Below are 19122 nucleotides of genomic sequence, written 5' to 3' on the forward strand. Positions count from 1 at the left end.
TACACAATGGCTTTAACGGGGCGGGAGGCGGGGGAGGGGGTAGTGTCTGCCTCCCTGTGTACAATCTTGTTCAATAACAAAATTTTTTACTGGGAAAATATACATTTGGCAGATTGTTTTCTCATTTTTTTTTTTGTCTTTTCTCTTACGATAAAGATTTTAAATTCTACTTATTGAAAAAAACTGCTAAAATTACAGCCTTGCTACAGCTTGAGCAAATTAACTGCAAATAAGTCTGCAGATATAATTGTGCTTAATTGAATGAACTGTTGTCAGTTCTAATAGCCGTAAGCCCTTTAAATCACCATTAAAAAAAGAGCTGTGTTAATTACAAAATGTTCTTACCTATTTCTACGTTAAATATACAAGCTTGCCTGCGTTACCCAATGCACCTGAAAATAATCAACCTAAATTTATTTTTTAAATACCTACAGGCCAACCTGTTCACCATTTGAGCTGCCCCTCCACAAAGTTAAATCAGAGAATTTTACCAGAAGACAAGGAAAAGATACAACTAACACCTTTGTTATCAAAGAACATGGGATGAAAATGTCAAGAGCTCTTCTCCAATCACGTGGCAACTGTTATTCTTGAGAATATAAATGCAATATAAACAGTACTGAGAAGGAACTAAAGGTATATTTAAAATATGATTAGGAGGAAGGGCTAACTTTCTTGTGCAATTTGTATTTTGGGTAAACCTTGCTTCTGGAAAGCACATATCTGAAATAGAAACTGGTAAGACAAAATTCAGGAGAAGCTGAATATATACTTCAGAGTTCCTTTAAACTCTTATAATTGCTTAAAGAGCAAAATTCCCTAACACATCATCTGACTTGTAAGATTTTTAACTTGCACACAACTCTGAAAACACCATTTTACAAAAGGGTATGCCTATGTTTCTGCCACTTAAGTAAACTGAATCAGTGAGAGCAACACCGTACCTTTATATTGACTTGCCCAGAAAGTCTAATACATTCCTACCAAATTATATACTTTGCATGACCTTTAAAGTTAAATTAAAGGCACCTTTGTTTCTCATTTTTCCTTAAAAATACAACACCTAATGTGTTATCATCTTTGGTGCTGTCTACATAACAAATTCCTCTAGATTTCAGAAACTGCATACTTTAAGTGCCTAAACTTTTTTGGTTTATCCGTTTCTAATCGAAGCCTTTCTAATATAGAATGTATTAGCCACTCTGTTTTGTATTTAATGGGTCACGCTTCCCAGCCATCTTTTTTTTTTAAGTTTATTTATTTTGAGAGAAAGTGGGGGGGGGGGGGAGAGGGAGGGAGCGAGAGCGAGAATCCCAAGCAGGCTCTGTAATGTCAGCACCAAGCCCAATACAGGGCTTGCACCCATGAACCATGAGATCATGACCTGAGCTGAAACCTAGAGTCGGAAGCTTAAATCACTGAGCTACCCAAGCGCCCCTCCCTACCATCTTAAAGCATTCTGGACATGATTTAAGCTCTTCACTTTTTTAACCCAAAGCACTCACCAATAAAAAAAATAAAAACACAAATGTTTAGCTTATACCTTGTGCCTGACACCATTCCAAACTCTTCAGGCATAGTCATTCAATTCTCCAAACAAGCTTAGAGGTAGGTACCATCTTTATTTCTTTTTACTGATAAAGAGACAAGCTTAAGTTGCCCACATTGTCACAGCTCGGATCAAAACAAGCAGCCTGGCTACATTTACAAAAAAGGATTTACTTTTTTGCATGTGTAAAATCTACAACTGAGAAACCCAGAATGAACAACTCCAAGTTTCTTCCACTAGACTGTAAAGTCTGTAAGGCAAGGATTTTTGCATGCTTTTTTCTGTTTATTCACTCCCTGAGATTCATAGCACAGGCTCAACAAGTATTTACTGAATGAATAAAGGAATGAACAAAGTGTTGTGTGAATATTACTGTTAAATAAATTCAGTTACCACAGATTAAAAATATCCCAACAAAGACCAGCTCTGTCTTCTGGTTAGAGCAGACTTAAAGAAATTTTCGTTTTTCTTCTAATGCAAGTCTCGCCTCCAGACTGGGCAATTTATTCACAGAGCACCAAGGAAAAATGTGTACCCGCTGCCAGCTGCTAAGAATCACAGATCATAAAATCTTAGAAGTAAATATATCATGGAAATGAACTTCATGTTTTATGCTTGCTTGTTGCCCCAAAATACCAAAAAGCCTGGTGCACTTCAGAGGGAAGAATACTCATAGGAAGTAGCTTCCTGCCCCTGAAACCCAGTCATTTCAACATGGCAGCTGCTTAAAACCCCACGTTACCGCTGGGTTTTCGAGACAGGAAGCAATAGTGGCACACCTAGCTGAGTACAGGGGAGAGCAAGAAGCAGAGAGGAAACAACATGCCGAGTGAGAACATGGTTTGGAGGTTAGCCCACAAAGTATGAAAACAATGAACCAATTTTTCTAATGTCTCCTATAATGCATTTTACCTGCACGTGGTAATTACCAAAAAAGAGAAAATGAAGGGCTTAGAAACAAATAGTACCTTCTCTGGTCAATGGCACCTTCACTGCTCCCCCTTTTCTCATCGTTAGCTCTTCTTCCAATTTTAAGGACTCTTCCAGAAATTGATAAGAACTCAATGGTCTTTAAACGGGAAAGGGAGTAGACCATGGATGACTATTCTCCTCCACTTTCCTCAATTTTCTAATTATTCTACAGTGAGTGTTCCCTCTTGCTATGATGAAAAAATAATCCTTAGGTTTAAAGAAAATATAGAGCTTTGAAGTTTATGTTATAAGAAAACTACATTAAATAAATCCTTTTCCCCCCAAAATTAGTAACAATTCAATAATGCGAAACCATCCAATCTTTTCACTCCATAACCTTAACCTCTTTGCTCGTCAACTACTAATATATCTAACAATTTAAAAAATCATGTCTTGGGGCTCCTGGGTGGCTCAGTCGGTTAAGCGTCCGACTTCGGCTCAGGTCATGATCTCACGGTTCGTGGGTTCGGGCCCCACGTCGGGCTCTGTGCTGACAGCTCAGCTCCTGGAGCCTGTTTCAGATTCTGTGTCTCCCTCTTTCTGAGCCTCCCCTGTTCATGCTCTCTGTCTCAAAAATAAATAAATGTTAAAAAAAATTTTTTTTTTAAATCATGTCTTCCTAACAATTATATTTGTGTGGCACTTCATAGTTTCCATGCATTATTTAACTGATTTCCCCCCAACAACTTTTTGAAATGGTGAACACTTTTACTTCCATTCTACAGATGAGGAAAATTGGGAACTGAAGGGAAGCTATTTGCCAAGACAGAAGCCCACATCTTCTTGTTTCCTACCTGGCATTTCGAAAGAGAATTTCTCAACCCCAGCGCTACTGACATTTTGAGCCAGATAATTCTTTGTTTTGTGGGGCTGCCTCATGCATTATACGATGATTAGGAACATCCTTGAACTCTTTCCATTAGATGCCAACAACACTGCCCCCTCCCATACCACCCCCGAAGTTGTAATAACCAAAAATGTCTCTGGAAAATGCAAACATCCCTTCGGGCACAAAATCATACCCAGCTGAGAAATACTGGTCTAAAAGTATCTGAGAGGTTCTTTTTGGCATCTCTACTTTATGACAAGGCTCCATATACCACTAAGCCACAAGAAATCACAAAGCATCAGATGCTGCTTGTTCGGGGACATTGAGTTAATTAACCAATTCCCCATTCACTTAAAAAAAACTTTAAATGTGGAAATGAACAAGAAAAATGTCCTTGTACGAATAGTTACATCTCAGATGATAAATTTTCTGAAAAGCATAAATTACCTCATAGAACACAACAAGGACACACGTAATAAAAAATATAAAATGATACACATGAGTTTAGGGGGAAAAACACTTATCAGAGGAGTTAGAAAACACAGATCTTGGTCTTTGCTAATGAACCTTATTAACGCAGTTATACACTAGTGTTCCCTCTAGAAAAGTGAATATAAACCTACACACGCTCTCAATACTTGTTTCAGTTGGGTTTCTGTCCAAATATATGTATGACCTAAAGCTTTTCAGAAGAAATTGAGTGATAACCTTAAAACGTTACTAGAATTTGTGGTCTGCAGTTGAAACCACTAGTGTTTGTGAACCCAGAATCTAAACTGGTAGACCTAACAATCTGATTTAAAAGCACTCAATTTAAGTTTCTTCATGCCATTTCATCCAAATCCCTATTCCTGCAAAAGCAACTCCACCCTCAAAATTCCTTATTTTTAGCAGCTTCTTAGCAAATTCCTGAATTGAAAAAATTTTGCAACATAATTCATCTTAATCTGTACTAAGGGTGGATACCAAATGACCAGAAAGATAGTCACAAGTACAGTATTAAACGGACACTAAGACTGCTTAAATTATAGCAATTTGCAAGTAGTTATATGTTATATTTTGGAAAGTGAATTATTTTACCTATATATGTACAATTTATTTACCCTCCATCATCATTTCCTAATAACTGCAATTAGTATATCATGGAATGGGGAAACTAAACTGGCTTTTATTCAATGCAGAATATCACACTGCAATCTCTGGATTTAAAAATGCATTTTTGTAGCTACTTAGAGAAATCAAGATACAGTGAAAGTGCTCAGTTAATATAAGTAGAATTATTAAGGTGGTGATTATTCCTATTCATAATGTCCACAATCACTCAGGTATGATGTACTTTAAACGTGATCTGGATCTATATATACAGGAGACATTTTCTCCATAATACACAGCATATTGTACCCCAAGTGTCTGGTACCCTTATGGTCTCCATTAACCTTCACCACAAAGTACAAAAAAGAACACATTGATCCTTCAGTGAGAACGACTCCCTGGTCTTAGAAAACAGAGCCACCAAAAGCAAAAGCGAGAAACAGCACAAAATGGGGTTTTGGAAAAGGAAGAACAAGGATTTAATCAATATAAAATGCTCATCTGAAAAATTTTTTTGCACCGTGTATATGCCCATGATCCTTTCCTTTAAAAATTGCCAACAAAGACTCCACAGTCAAATCTAATTGTTTCTGCATTCTACTCCTCACTTAACTGTCCAAGGTTTTTAATGCATTCCTCCCTGAAAGAAGCAATGACAATTTTATACCACTGTGAACTCCTGCCACTGAAAGAAAAACTGACTCTGAAAGAAAGAAAAGGAAGAAAGAAAAGAAAGGTTAATAGCATGTATTTACCCTGGGCTTAAAGACCGACGGCTCACAGCCACGTATCAGAGAAGTGGCTCGCTCCTTTCCCCAACGGACACACAGGAATTCAGAGGATACACAATGTTTTAAAAATGTGAACACCTGCCAATAATCACACCTTTTATCTATTCTCCCTAAAGAAGTTCCGTGATGAACACACATCCAAGGAGCACACATCCCTAGGACCTTGGGATGTGACTTGAGAGGGGTGTTTACCAGTCCTGCTAAAGCGACATCTCCCTTTGATGCTTGGCGACCACGCGCGGATGGGGTCTGAGGAGTAAGACAGGAGGCCAGAGACCAGCCCTAGTTTCAGTTATTCAGTCCCATTACAGAAGGATTCGCACTTCCCCCAGTGGCTCTCTCTCACTGTTCCTCTTCCCAGGCCCTCTCGCCCAAGATGTGTCTTTCCCCCTCCTCGCTGGCTGCTAGGCCACGGTCCCAAAAGACCCTAAAGGGGGAGGGGGCGTTTCCTGAGTCCACAGATGCCCCCTCCTTGCCCCAGACATGCCCCCAAATCTCTAAAACTTTCCCTCGCTGAGATGGCAAAGGAGGACAACGGCGAAGACCCTCGGCCTCCGTCCTGAGGCCAGAGAAAACCTCCTCCCGCCCCTACCCCAACAGCAATTATGCCAGAGTGCTGGCGGTCAAGTTCTCGGTGCAAGAGCGAGGAACGTCAGACCTCAAGCCCGCGCCTGTATCTCAGGGTGGTATAAACAGGATGTCAGCGCGTTCCAGACTTGTTTATGAAAATTTGGTGTGTGCTCTGGGGGAGGGGGCGGCGAGCCTTAACCATCCCCCCCATCCTGGCGTGGGGCTCCCGCCCCCCAACCTCCCCGCCGCCAGCAGACTCCGCTTGGCTGGAAATCCCCCGCTTCCTCGCCCGCACCCACACGCCCCCAGCCCGCCCGGGCCCCCGGTCCACCGCCCCGCTTGCTGAGCGGCCGGGGGTGCGCGACTCCCGAGAACAGAGAGCAGCGGCCGCGTCGGCCGCCGGCGCCCGGCTCCGCGCCCCTCGCCCGGCCGTCGGCGGCCGCCACAGGCTTCTCCACCTCCCCTCCGTGACACTCACCACTTCCGTGTGCGCCTGGGCCGGAGGGTGCTCCGGGTCGCTGCGCAGGTCTGGCGGCCTGCTAGCTCAGCGGCCAGCCCCGCAGGGCCCCGGCGAGCGCGCGCCCGGGGCTGAGGAGGGGGCGCGGGATGGGAAATCAGGGCTGGGGCGCAGGCCAGCGCTGGAAGCGGCTGCTAGCTACTCCGCGGCCGCCGCGGCCTGCCCTCGCGACGCTCCCGCCCCGCCCCGCCGCTGGCTCCGCCTCCCAGGCCGAAGTCGGTCCCGCCTCCTCGTGACGTCACGAGCTACAGCCTAAGAAACAGGGGGCGGAGGCTGCAGACCAGTGGTGGGCTCAGCTACCGCGCAAGAACCGGCGCCACTAGTGTTCCCGTCCGGTTCCCACTCGGCGTCGTTCATGCTTCCCCTCCTCCTCACTCGCTTCTTTACACCGCGTCTTCTAGAAACACCAGTCTAGGGAGGAGAGGTCTGAGAGGGCAAAAAGTAAAATTGTTGTGAGGTTTTGGCCATAGGTTGACACCTCCCAAGTTTGATGTGCTCCTGCACCTCGATGCTTTGATCACAGTCCTCTGCCCCTCGTCGCGACAGAATAAGAGATGAGCTGTAGAGCACCTGACTAGCAGGAACTTAAGAACAAATTTTATTTGACATAGACAAGGTACTTCAGATCCAACCCATGCCCTATTTAAAGAGCTCTTTTAAATTAAAAAAAAAAATTTTGTTGATACCTAATATATTCATGTATTCAGCACTTCATGTATTCAGAACTTCATGTATTCAGAGTTCTAGATTTTAGGTCTGGCTCCCACCATTAGCCACCTGTGATACCCTAAACAAGTTACAGGTTACTCATAAAAGTTGAGGGGCAGACTAAAAGATCTCCAAACTGCCTTCTGGAAGGAGATAGAAGAGTTAACAGAGAGGACAGGAGAAGCAAGCAGGGAGGGTCGTGGCCCCAGCTGTCTCCATTTGTGGGTGTTTGTGTGCATGTATTGCCTCACCTGCAACTCAGGGCTGTTCACATCACATTCCTCACCTGTTAAATTGGGATATACCTTCCTTACAGGGATTATGCTGAAGGTGAACTAAGATAACGCAGCCCCAGGGTGCCTGGGTTCCTCAGTAGGTTAAGCATCTGACTTCGGTTCAGGTTATGATCTCACAGTTTGCAGGTTCAAGCCCCAGGTCAGGCTCTGTGCTGACAACTCAGATCTTGGAGCCTGCTTTGGATTCTGTTCTCCCTCTCTCACTGAGCCCCCCCCCCAAAAATATATAAACATTTTATAAAGAAGATAATGCAGGTCTGGCACAGTGGTGGGCTCGGTAAGTCATTTTTATTGAGCTGGGCCTTAAAGAACAGGTGGGAGTGAATGAATGGAGACAGAAACATGAAAGAGCCACATTTCAGGGAAGGTGAAAAGTAAAGATAAAGGCCAGTCAGGACAGCAGCAATGACCCCATTGTACTCAAGAATGAATCTGACTGCTATGAAAGACTCATGACATGGAATAAGAAGAGAGGGCCTTGGCTGAGTGTATTTCCCCATACTGGGCATTGCGCTAAGTGCTGAGAATTCTGGGGGGAAACACCCAGCTCCTGACCTCTGGTTCTCACACTGGAGTGGCATAACTGACGGGTGACCGTTCAGTGTGATTCATACTCTTCTAAAACTGGTCATAGAGGAGAATTACCCAACCTAGCCTGAAGAAGTCAGGAAGAAGATGCTATAAGCAGCAGATAAATCACAGGAGCCCCAGAGGGATCGTGGCATATTCAGACAGTAATACATATATGCTTGTGTGGCTGGGGAATAAGATAAGAGTCATGCAAAAATCTTGCCTGAAAAACATAGTGCGTTCTTCAGGTATTTAAGCAGGTTTACATTTTACAAGAATCACCCTAGGGCAGGGTTTCTCAGCCTCAGCACTATTGACATTTGGGGCTAGAATATTCTTTGTTATGTGGTGCTGTCCTGTGTATTGCAGGATGTTCAGCAGCATCTCTGTCCTCTAACCACTAGATGCCAGTAGCAATCCCCCTCGCTTCTCCTCCATGCCCTCCACCCCCCACCCACCCATCTCCTCGTCCAGTTATGACAACCAAAAATGTCTTCAGACATTTCCAAATGTTCTCTGGGGGACAAAAACCACCCCTATTGAGAACCACTAATGTGAAGATAAGGTAGATGATGGATTGGAGGACAAGATTAATCTCCACAGCATTGTAGAGCCGCAAACTACCAGTGATAAGAACAATATTAAAGCAGTAGACTAAGGAGGGATAAGCATGAAAGTGTCAAAAGCCTGAGGAGATATAATAGACTGTGCGGTGACTGATCAGATGTGGGTGCTGAGGCAAAAGGAAGAACGGCACGTGACTCCCAAATTTTCCAAATTAGTTGACAGGTTGACCAAGAGCACCAACTAAATTGGATGAGGAATTCAATCTTATGTTTGAAAATAGAAAAAAAAATTGTACAGTTACCCTATAAGAACATATGAAGCAGAGAACAGTATAGAAGGAGGACTACACACATCCCCTTCTAATAGGTAACATGTGGCATGAAATCTGCAAGCCCGCTACAAACATTCATCTAAATTGAACTAACCCTCGCGCCTGGGTGGCGCAGTCGGTTAAGCGTCCGACTTCAGCCAGGTCACGATCTTGCAGTCCGTGAGTTCGAGCCCCGCGTCGGGCTCTGGGCTGATGGCTCGGAGCCTGGAGCCTGTTTCCGATTCTGTGTCTCCCTCTCTCTCTCTGCCCCTCCCCCGTTCATGCTCTGTCTCTCTCTATCCCAAAAATAAATAAACGTTGAAAAAAATTAAAAAATAAAATAAAATAAATTGAACTAACCCTCTTATTGGGAAATTCTCAAAAAAAAAAAAAAAAACACTCCATCCAATCAGCAATCATACACATGGGTTTCACACCTAAATCTTCATTAAGAGTGTTTGCTCACCAGTCTATGTCTCTGGAAAAGATTAGATTACAATGGGAAAATAGATTCAAACAATAAGGTTTGCCTTTAAAAGGTTGTACTAAACAAAACTAAAATGCCATTGTACAGATGATGAAATTCAATTACAAAAACTTGGAAATTAGAGAAGACAGATAAAATCTCTGTAATTTTGCAGCCCTAATATAAATATGCTTACCATATTATATATTTTCTTCCAGTTATTTTTTTCACTAGCCATATTTTTAATGTAAGTATATTCACCGTGTGCATGTAATTTTATAAATTGTTCCTTAAGTTTATTTCAATATATGAGCATTTTTCTGTTACTACTGAAGTCTTCATAACTAATAGATTTCCTCATGCAAATAACTTAAATAATAATTAAATATATACTATTTAGGCCATTAGGAGAGATTCACAAAAATGGAATTATTGAGTTAAATGGACTGCATATTTTTAGATTCCTGATCATAGATTCATATTGGCAAGTCACTTTCCAGGAAGTTTCCAAAAATTTACACTGTCCTAAAAAACATACACAATGTCAAGTTCTGCAAGAATGAACATTATCATTTTAAAATGATTTACATGTTTGGGGTGCCTGGATGGCTCAGTCAGTAAAGCATACAACTCTTAATCTCAGGGTTGTGAATTTGAGCCCCATACTGTGTGCAGAGCTTACTTTAAAATAAAATAAAATAAGTAAATAAATATTTACATCTTTAATGTTTAATTTTTTTTTACTTTTAATTGTGAATTTCCATGATTTTTTTTTTTGCTTTTTTTTTCTTAATGTTTATTCATTTTTTGAAAGAGAAGGAAACAGAGCATGAGCGGGTGAGGGGCAGAAAGAGAGGGAGACACAGAATCCAAAGCAGACTCCAGGCTGAGCTGTCAGCACAGAGCCCCACATGGGGCTCAAACTCAGAGACCACAAGATCATGACCTGAGCCAAAGTCAGACACTTAACTGACTGAGCCACCCAGGTACCCATGAATCTCCACGATTATTAAAGAGATTAATAATTTTCCATGTGCTTTCTCACTAGTTTCTATTTTTCATTTTTCTTTTAGTTTATCAATGTGTGTCTATGGAGTAGGCAGAAGAAATTCTGTTTTCATTCTTTACCTGATATCTACAGGGATCATAGTATCTTCTAGCAACTTGTAATAATGATATCTCTAATAAAGATAGCAATACGTTTCTGTCCTACTTTTGATATATATTTTTCCAGCATACTATTTACTCTAAAAAAATATGCTTGTAAAAATTTTCCATTTTCTTATAGTGAAGTATATTGATTACTGTGGGTTGTTTGTTTGCATTATGCTGTCATCCGTGATTCTCTAGGAAACCATCCTCTTTCCCTAGGTTAGACAAACGAATACAACAAATATTTCTTGAATACCAAATTATGTGCCTGTCACTATTCTGCACTGTGAATACAGCAGTGAAACAAGACAGAGAAGGTTCCTAGTTGGTGAGGATAGTTGAAAACAAGTAAATGAGTAAGTAATTAGAATAATGTCAGATAGTGATATATGCTAAGGAGGAAAAAAGGTTTAAGAGACAGAATGAGGGAGGATGACTCAAATGTTTTTTCTATATTACTCTAGGTTTTATACAGCTCAATGCTTTAAATATCCAATATTTAATCCACCTGAATTTTCAATGGATGCTCCAAAGTGTCTGAAACTTTTTGTTATTTATATTGAAACTATATTATTCAATAAATGGCTTTTATTTAATAATCTCTCCCTTTCCTTCATCCCACCCTCCAAAAAAAAAAAAAAGAAAGAAAGAAAAACTAAAATAAAATGTTAGGTCTTTTCCCTCTAAACTAAGATGGTAACTGGACAATTCTTTTCCTATATGGTCTCTAATCCATTGAATTAGTCTCCTTCTAAGGTGGGGAAATTATTACACTTACAGGAAAGAGATCCTTTCTCATTTCTTAGTACCATGAAAACAGTAGGGCATCAATAATACTCAGGCACTTGGGATTCTTTCCTTCTCTCTCTGCCCCTCCCCTGCACATGCTCTCTCTGTCTCTCTCAAAATAAATAATAAGATAAACACTAAAAAAAAAAATAATACTGATAATGACACACTGAAAGTAAGAAAAAAGAGCCTGATTAAATGTAATGGGGAAGGAAAAGGAATGTATGTAATTTTTGCCTGGGAGGAATCATGCATGCCATAAAAGTTCAGCAGATATTTGTTATAAAAGTATAATTCAGAGAAAGAAAAAAGATAAAAGCCAGTGAATCATATATGTATGATTGTGAGCACCCACCTTAAAACCTTTCCAGGCTAAAATTTTTGAGGGATTACTTTCCAGAGCATTGATGCTTCTATCATGTATTTGATAACAGCATTAGTACTACCCTAAAATTATTGCTGGAGATATACCTTGGTCCTGATTTGGAGAACTACCTCAGCTCGCTCCTGTTAAAACATGAGGTTCATCTTCCTTAGAAACTTCGATTCTCTTAAGCTATCAACTCTGCCCTTAGCCCAACTGTCCAATGGCTGAGTAGCAAAGGTGAGTTTGGAGTGAGATAGATCTAAGTTTGAATTTCAGCTCAGCCCTGTCACTTACTAGCTGGGTACCCCAGGAAAGTTCCTAAATTAATACTCAGTTTCCTCAAATGTAAAATCTGAATAATACTACCCAGCCCATTTACCTCAGTAAATGTTTATGAAGACTAAGTAAGTGGGTATATACAAACTCACGGTTTAACTCCATTAAGGTGTACGGACTGTACTAAATTAGCCAGTCATTAACTGGAGAGCACACATTAGTTTAGGTCCTTCAAGAAGCAAGTAAGGGGGCACCTGGGTGGCTCAGTGGATTAAGTGTCCAACTCTTGATTTCAGCTCAGGTCATGATCTCACAGTTTGTGAGGTCAAGCTCCATGTCAGGCTATGCGCTAACAGCACGGAGCCCGGTTGGGATTCTCTCTCCGTCTCTCTCTCTCTCTCTCTCTCTCTCTCTCTCTCTCTCTCTGCCCCTCCCCTGCTCATGTTCTCTCTCTCTCTCTCAAAAGTAAACATTTAAAAGAAGAAAGAAGCAAGTAAGAAAGGATTAGATAAGCAAGAGATTTACTGGGGAGGAAGCAAAAGAAGGCGAGGGAAGACTCAACTCCAGACCATGATGCAGCTCCGATATCTGTGGAAGAAAAGAGGAGGAAAGGGAAGTTGGGATAGAAAGAACGCATTTCCAAGAAAACCTTGGGTAAGCCACTTGGGAGTCCTCAAGCCAAAGTGGCCATTGTTCACTGGAACTAGCCTGCCTTAGTATGCTTGCCATGCTCAGTCATTGGCATGGGAAGCCTAGTCCCTACACAAACATAGCAATGGATGCATAGGGGAAAAGCTGGAACTCTCGGTCAGTCATGCCGCCCATAGGAGGAGATCTGGGCAGTGCACTTTCATAGAGGCTACATTCTACCCACTGCACTGCTCAGGCCAACTTCTATAGCGGGTTCAGGGAGCAGGACCTCCACAGGTCTGTGGATCTGTCTGTCTGCAGGGAAATTTAGAAAAGGGAGGTTAATGAGGAAAACTATGGCCAGGTCACTGCCGTTGGTCTCAGAGCCACAGCTGGTTCACATCCTCTCCCTCTTCTGTCCATTCTGTTTGTTTGTTTGTTTTCTGTTCTATTCTAAATTCCCCTCATTCTTAACTATTACTTTGGCAGGTCCTGGTGGCTTACCTGGTGACATGACCCAAATCTCACCCTTGAGAGGGCTGAGCCCTTTGCAGTCACACCCTCCTCAGGCCAGGAGTGCTATCCACTTCCAATCACAGTTCCAGTGGAGAAACAGAGTGCCAGGACCTTGTGTTCTCCTGGGCACCACACACGTTCTTCCCTAACTACATGTGTAAAAGGAACTCTACTTCCTCCTACTGATGAGGATGGATTCTCCCTGCCACGATGGTGACTCTTTTCCCCTGCTGGTCCCTGGAGACGAGGAATCCAAAGGGCCCTGGTGACAGCTATGATTCATAATTCCATGGGACTCTTGTTACATCCCCTGTCAAGAGTACACCATGTTTAGGGTCCAAGACCCCTAACACTTGAAGAGACCAGAATGTGGACAAGGTTCCCCAGTGAGTCGTTAGGAGTGATGGTAAATGGCACCACTCCTACTCTGATTCCTTGGTTCCTGGATCCATTCATTCTTCTAGGTGTGGACACACTGTCATACAGAGGTCTCTGATTTAAAGCATATCCTACAAGAAGACAACCCAGTCTCTCAGAGGGTTGTTTCTGATCTGTCACTTCAGATGTGCCTTTGCAAGGCCTGCCAGCACTCTACAAGGTCTGCTGCTTTATGTGGTGCCATATGTGGTATATATGACCACAGGACCACGTGATCATAGACCCTCTCTTTTTTAGATTTTATGTAGTACTTTTGTTCTCTACACATTTGTCCCTTGGGACACTATGAGCTGTTTACCCTCTCTGTAATTCCTGCAGACCACACCCTTGGCTGGCCCTCTGACTCTACTGGTTATTATGGTATTGTGGCCTCATGGCTTCTGATAGGTAAATGCTTCCAATTGGTCTCTATTTCTTAGAGGGAGCCCCATTACGCCCATGGCCATTAAGGAGCCTAGCTCTGGGACTATTCTCTTACCTTAAGCCCAGGTCTTCAGAAGTGACTTCTTAGTGACACTGGTACCTCTCTGCAGTACATTCTTAATCGTCTTGGTGAATGGTGTATCCTTTGGGTCTCCCATGAAACAATCCTCTCGTGGGCCTCTGGCCTTTCCGCTTTAGCATGCCTTTTCCCTCAAGTTCTTAATCCATCTTCTGCCTTCTGCCAGGGCAACTCAGGCATCTCCACCTCACTCAGGTTTGGCTGGTACTTTTTCCAGGCTTCTAACAGCCATCCCATCTATTCCACCGTGAGTTTGCCTCATCCTCCAAGGTTCTCACTAGGAGGTTAAATGCTGTGTCTTGAAAAAAAGGCCCTTACCCTTTGCAGCAACATGGATGGAACTGGAGAGTGTTATGCTAAGTGAAATAAGCCATACAGAGAAAGACAGATACCATATGGTTTCACTCTTATATGGATCCTGAGAAACTTAACAGAAACCCATGGGGGAGGGGAAGGAAAAAAAAAAAAAGAGGTTAGAGTGGGAGAGAACCAAAGCATAAGAGACTCTTAAAAACTGAGAACAAACTGAGGGTTGATGGGGGGTGGGAGGGTGGGGAGGGTGGGTGATGGGTATTGAGGAGGGCATCTTTTGGGATGAGCACTGGCTGTTGTATGGAAACCAATTTGACAATAAACTTCATATATTGAAAAAAAAAAAGGCCTTTAGGTCTGAGCTCCAGATATTTATACTTCTCTTGGGTAAGGTTACTTACCACTCATATAACTGATTGTATTTGTCCTGCTGATTGTTAGGAAGCTCAGAATCAAATTTTAGTCATACATGTTTTATATACAGGAACTTCTTTTTTTTTTATTTTTAAATATTTATTTATTTTTGAGAGAGAGAGACAGAGCACAAGCAGGTGAAGGGCAGAGAGACAGGGAGACAAAATTTGAAACAGGCTCCAGGCTCTGAGCTGTCAGCACAGAGCCCAACACGGGGCTCAAATTCACAAACTGTGAGATCGTGACCAGAGCCAAAATCGGACGCTTAACCGACTGAGCCATCCAGGCATTCTTATATACAGGAACTTTTAATATATACTTTATGCACCACCTTCAAAACAGCTCTTGTCTTCCTTTTCACTGATTTTCACTTCATGCTGACTTTTCCAATTGCATTTATTCAACACACTATCTGCCCAGCACTGTGCTAAGTACATATATCTTATCGCATTCAGTCTCGGCCTCCCCTACTGTGGAATCTTGGGCAAGATACCAAATTTCCATAAGCTTTGATTTTCTTCACCTGTAAGTGAGGAAGATCATAATGTCCACTTCATAGGGTTATCATGAGGATAATTAATCGTAGTTCACACCATTAGTTATTAGAAGACACGCAAAAGCTTTTTTACTAAAAAAAAAAAAAGTCCACATATCTGATATAATTATTTTACGAGGCGTCAATGTAGTAATTTCTGAAAAGATGAACATTGTTTCTTGTAAAAACACTCAATATACAGAGCAGAGTTATTAATCTTATTTATTATGGCTTAATTTAACTGAAGGTTTTTGTGGTTCATGTAATTAACAGCAGTACAACAGAATCAATAAAACTGTTATAATGAATGTCCACGCAGAAGTGTCCACTTACAGGGTGTATATATATGATGTTATATATAGGTAGGATAAATGAGATGATGGCCCCCTTGGAAGGTAGTGAGCTCAAGGATTCTTTACTTCAAAATCTATTCGATTTTATAAGAATATCAGATTCCCTTGGCCTGACTTACTAGCTCTAATAATGAGGTTTATTCCACCCCAAGGACTTAGTATGCTGCATTAATAATGAAAACACTATGAAGAAATGCTATTCTGACAACCAAGAATAGAGTCTGGAAAGCCAACGAACCAGAAAGTGTGGGACCCAAATGCTCAGTGAGCTCTGCAACAAACCGAGGAAACATAAGGCAGTCTGTTTGACCTCTCTGAGCTCATACTTCTGAGTTGATAATATCTGTCAGCATCAAAATTCTGTGCATCTTTATTTTTTTAACCTCATAGCATCCATGTGAAAGTGACTGGCCAATAAATCATATTTTCATTTGGAGTACAAAGCCTAAATTACATGCCCCAAAGCAATAGGAAAATAAATTATAGCTTAACAAGAATTAGATTTGATCTCTTCCCAAGTTCTAATCTTCTCTTATTCTGGCAGGAGGGTGAGATCTAGAAATCAGAGATTCTCAGAGGTCTGTGGCAGCCAACAATTCAACTCAATTCAACAATATTTATTCAGTACCAGGATGTGCTAAGTACATAATAAATTCTTCAGTTTCTGAGAGTCTGATGCAAGATACATACGATCAGTAACAATCAATTGAACAACTATGTGTACAGGATACTATACTAGGCCCTTAGCAAGGGTGGTCCTCAGAGACTGCAGTATATAGAGGAAAAGGCAAAACATCCATTTGAAAAATAAATGATCAAGTGTCAAATGGCTGACACAGACAGGAAATGGCATAAGATCTCAGAGACAGGAAACATCACTGAAAGTCCAGATAGACTTCCTGGAGGGTGAGATATGAGTTGAACTTGAAGGATACTAAAAAAACAAAGAGGTGGGAAAGTATTAAACCTGTTTAGATGGTATTTATTTCCTTCCCAGAATTTTTAGAATTCGGTTTATTTTTATGTGTGAAATACATGTGTGTTGTCTTTACTCAATTTTAGGTACCACGACAGCAGAAACCATACATAATATTTACATGATTCAGCACAACAAATATTTACAGAGTGCCTACTATATGTCAGGTGCTGTACTGGGTGAGCTTTGGAGGGGAGGGAAAGGTAAAGAAGGAAAGAGAAAGAAATTAGAGATATAACTCGGAAGTCAGCTGAGGCCCCTTTGCCTCTCAAAGATCTGGGTAAACTTCGTTTGAGACCCCAACCCCTCATTGGCCTCTGCAAGTATACAGCCCTTCCAAGAGATGAATAACATCCAAAGGGACACTTCCACTTCCTCACATCTAATCTGTCCTGCACAATGTTGCAATGAAACTCTGCCCCTTCCCGGTTTTTTCATCAAAGGCACTCACCTTTGATGAAGGTGCCTGGGTTTGGTGGTCATCACTGGAGACATAGGGAAGGGTAGGGAGGAATCACAGCTCGGGTGCACTGCTAGCCGCTCTCTCCCTTTTCCCCCTGCCCTCCCTCCTCTCTTTTCCTCATGCTCTCCATCCCAGATTGCCCCCAAGGATTGCACATTCTCCCTGTAGTACCCACAGCAAGTGGCCCCTCCTCTAACACCCAAGTCCTCGAGTCTCAACGCTCTTCCTCAAGCTCTCCAAATGATTCTGTTCTACCCAGCTTTCCAAACCTAGATGCTTCTAGCTCCAAGAGGAATTTTGGCACCAGTTATTAAGAGATAGTGATATTTTCTGGGGGTGCCTGTGTGGCTCAGTCAGTTGAGTGTCCGACTCTTGATTTTGGCCCAGGTCACGATCTCACAGTTCGTGGGTTCAAGCCCCACACCAGGCTCTGCACTGACAGCACGGAGCCAGCTTGGGATTCTCTCTCTCCCTCTCTCTCTGCCCCTTCCTTACTCACTCTCTCTTTCTCTCTCAATAAAATAAATAAACTTAAAAAAAAAAAGATAGTGACATTTTCTCCACCTTGTTACAAAGAGGTAAGTGCACTGGTGACTCTAAGAGAAACCCAAAGTGCTATGGGGGGACAAAAGCAGGAGAGAATGCAGGAGGGGCATCATGGTGGGTTCCGTGGCCCGTTGCAACTGGTCTCTCTCCCCCACATTCACACAGCATGTACTAGGCATCATTCTCTGGAAATCTGTCCTCTGATGCCTTCTATTACTATTTCTTCTTCCATCTATCCCTGTGTTATGTGACCAGATATTTTGTGTCCCCAATACAGCAGCGTTTCTCTTTCCTCCCCAAAAGTCTCACGGGTCATGGGCCTCCCTGATTGGTCTGCTGAGTCCCACCTTGCGGGAGCTGTATAACTTGCCTAGTTTCACAATACCTTCCCCAAATTGCCCTTCAAAATACCACATGTCAGGAATTTATTTTGATTAAAATGAGTTAACATACCTCTAAGAATGTATTGTGTATGTAACCAATTTGCTTGAGATGGCTGGAGATGTCCATTCGTGTTACACTGAGGAGAGCTGGAAAGGACTAACCTGTACTGAGGTACCCCAGGGGCCAGTCATCTGCTGCAATTCCCACAGTCAGCCTTTCAGGTGACGTGAGGTGATTTGCCAAAGGTCACACCACTACAGAGTAGGCGCTAGAATCTTAATGCAGGAACACCTGGTTTCAGAGCCCTTGCTCTTTTCACTACACCACATCTCTAAAATAACACTCCTTCAGGGACATTCCAAGTCTCATTATTAAAAAGAAGGGCAGTTATTCGCTAGGATACAGACTAAAGACCACCCCAATGTTAGAGTCCTTCAATAGTAGGAAGAAAACCGATTCTATGACCTTGAACAAGTGGTTTCATCTTCCTGAGCTTCAGGTTACTCATTTGTACACACAATTTTAGAGTTAAATTATGCCTATAAATATATGCATATTTAATATAAAGTTAATTTCATATATAAATTTAACTCTGCCTGGCAAGGTTAAAGAGAATTCCTGCTTCCTTTTGCAGAGAGTGTACAATGGGAGTTGACAGAACTGACGGTCCATTTATCTGGGTGGGTGTTTTTAACTGGGCTAACACATTACATTATTTGGGAGGGGCATTAGGTGACTTATGCATGAGCAGATGAATCGTTAATTCAACATCACCCAGAAGCAACCACAGTCCTTGAGGGTAAGTTGACACTGCCATCAACATCCTCCAAAGCCCTTCTCCCCAATAACTATGAATGTCTCCTAAACAAGGTGCTTTCAGATGGTTGTTATCAGCCCAGGTAGGAGGTAAGAGGGTTTGAGGTATGAGCATCATAAAACGTAGGGAAGTTTTGGAGGTGGGTTTGGGAAGATGGAACCACTCTTCCCGATGCCTCAACGATACCAAGTCCTACTGGCTCACGTTTCTAGGAGCACAGGCTTGGCTGTGAATCAGAAGTGGGTTATAGCTCTGCCTATTCCCAGTTGTGACCTGGAGTTTTAAATCTTAGTTTTCTCATAAAACTGTAAAACGTTTTATGTAAAACGTTTCTGTAAAACGAGGATGATATTTTCTGTCTTCTAAGGTTGTTGTGAAGATAGTTAAATAATGAATTTAAAGCACCTAGTACAGT

The 19122-nt window shown here is 42.0% G+C and overlaps 1 protein-coding gene across 7 annotated transcripts in view; it reads right to left on the reverse strand.

The window, feature by feature from the left end:
• JAK1 (Janus kinase 1) overlaps positions 1 to 19122 on the reverse strand; it is a 246903-nt gene that overhangs the window by 128992 nt on the left and 98789 nt on the right. For 2 of the 7 annotated variants that reach the window (XM_045477694.1, XM_045477685.1), the window contains exon 1: positions 6282 to 6524. The exons of 4 other annotated variants lie outside the window; for them this stretch is intronic. The gene's annotated coding sequence lies outside the window, so the exon portion shown is untranslated. Of the gene's footprint in view, positions 1 to 6281; positions 6525 to 19122 lie in introns of those variants that run through there. One more of the 7 variants, XM_045477688.1, reaches the window with a different exon arrangement.

The sequence above is a fragment of the Leopardus geoffroyi genome, chromosome C1 (assembly GCF_018350155.1).
Source record: "Leopardus geoffroyi isolate Oge1 chromosome C1, O.geoffroyi_Oge1_pat1.0, whole genome shotgun sequence".
Taxonomy (NCBI): Eukaryota; Metazoa; Chordata; class Mammalia; order Carnivora; family Felidae; genus Leopardus; species Leopardus geoffroyi.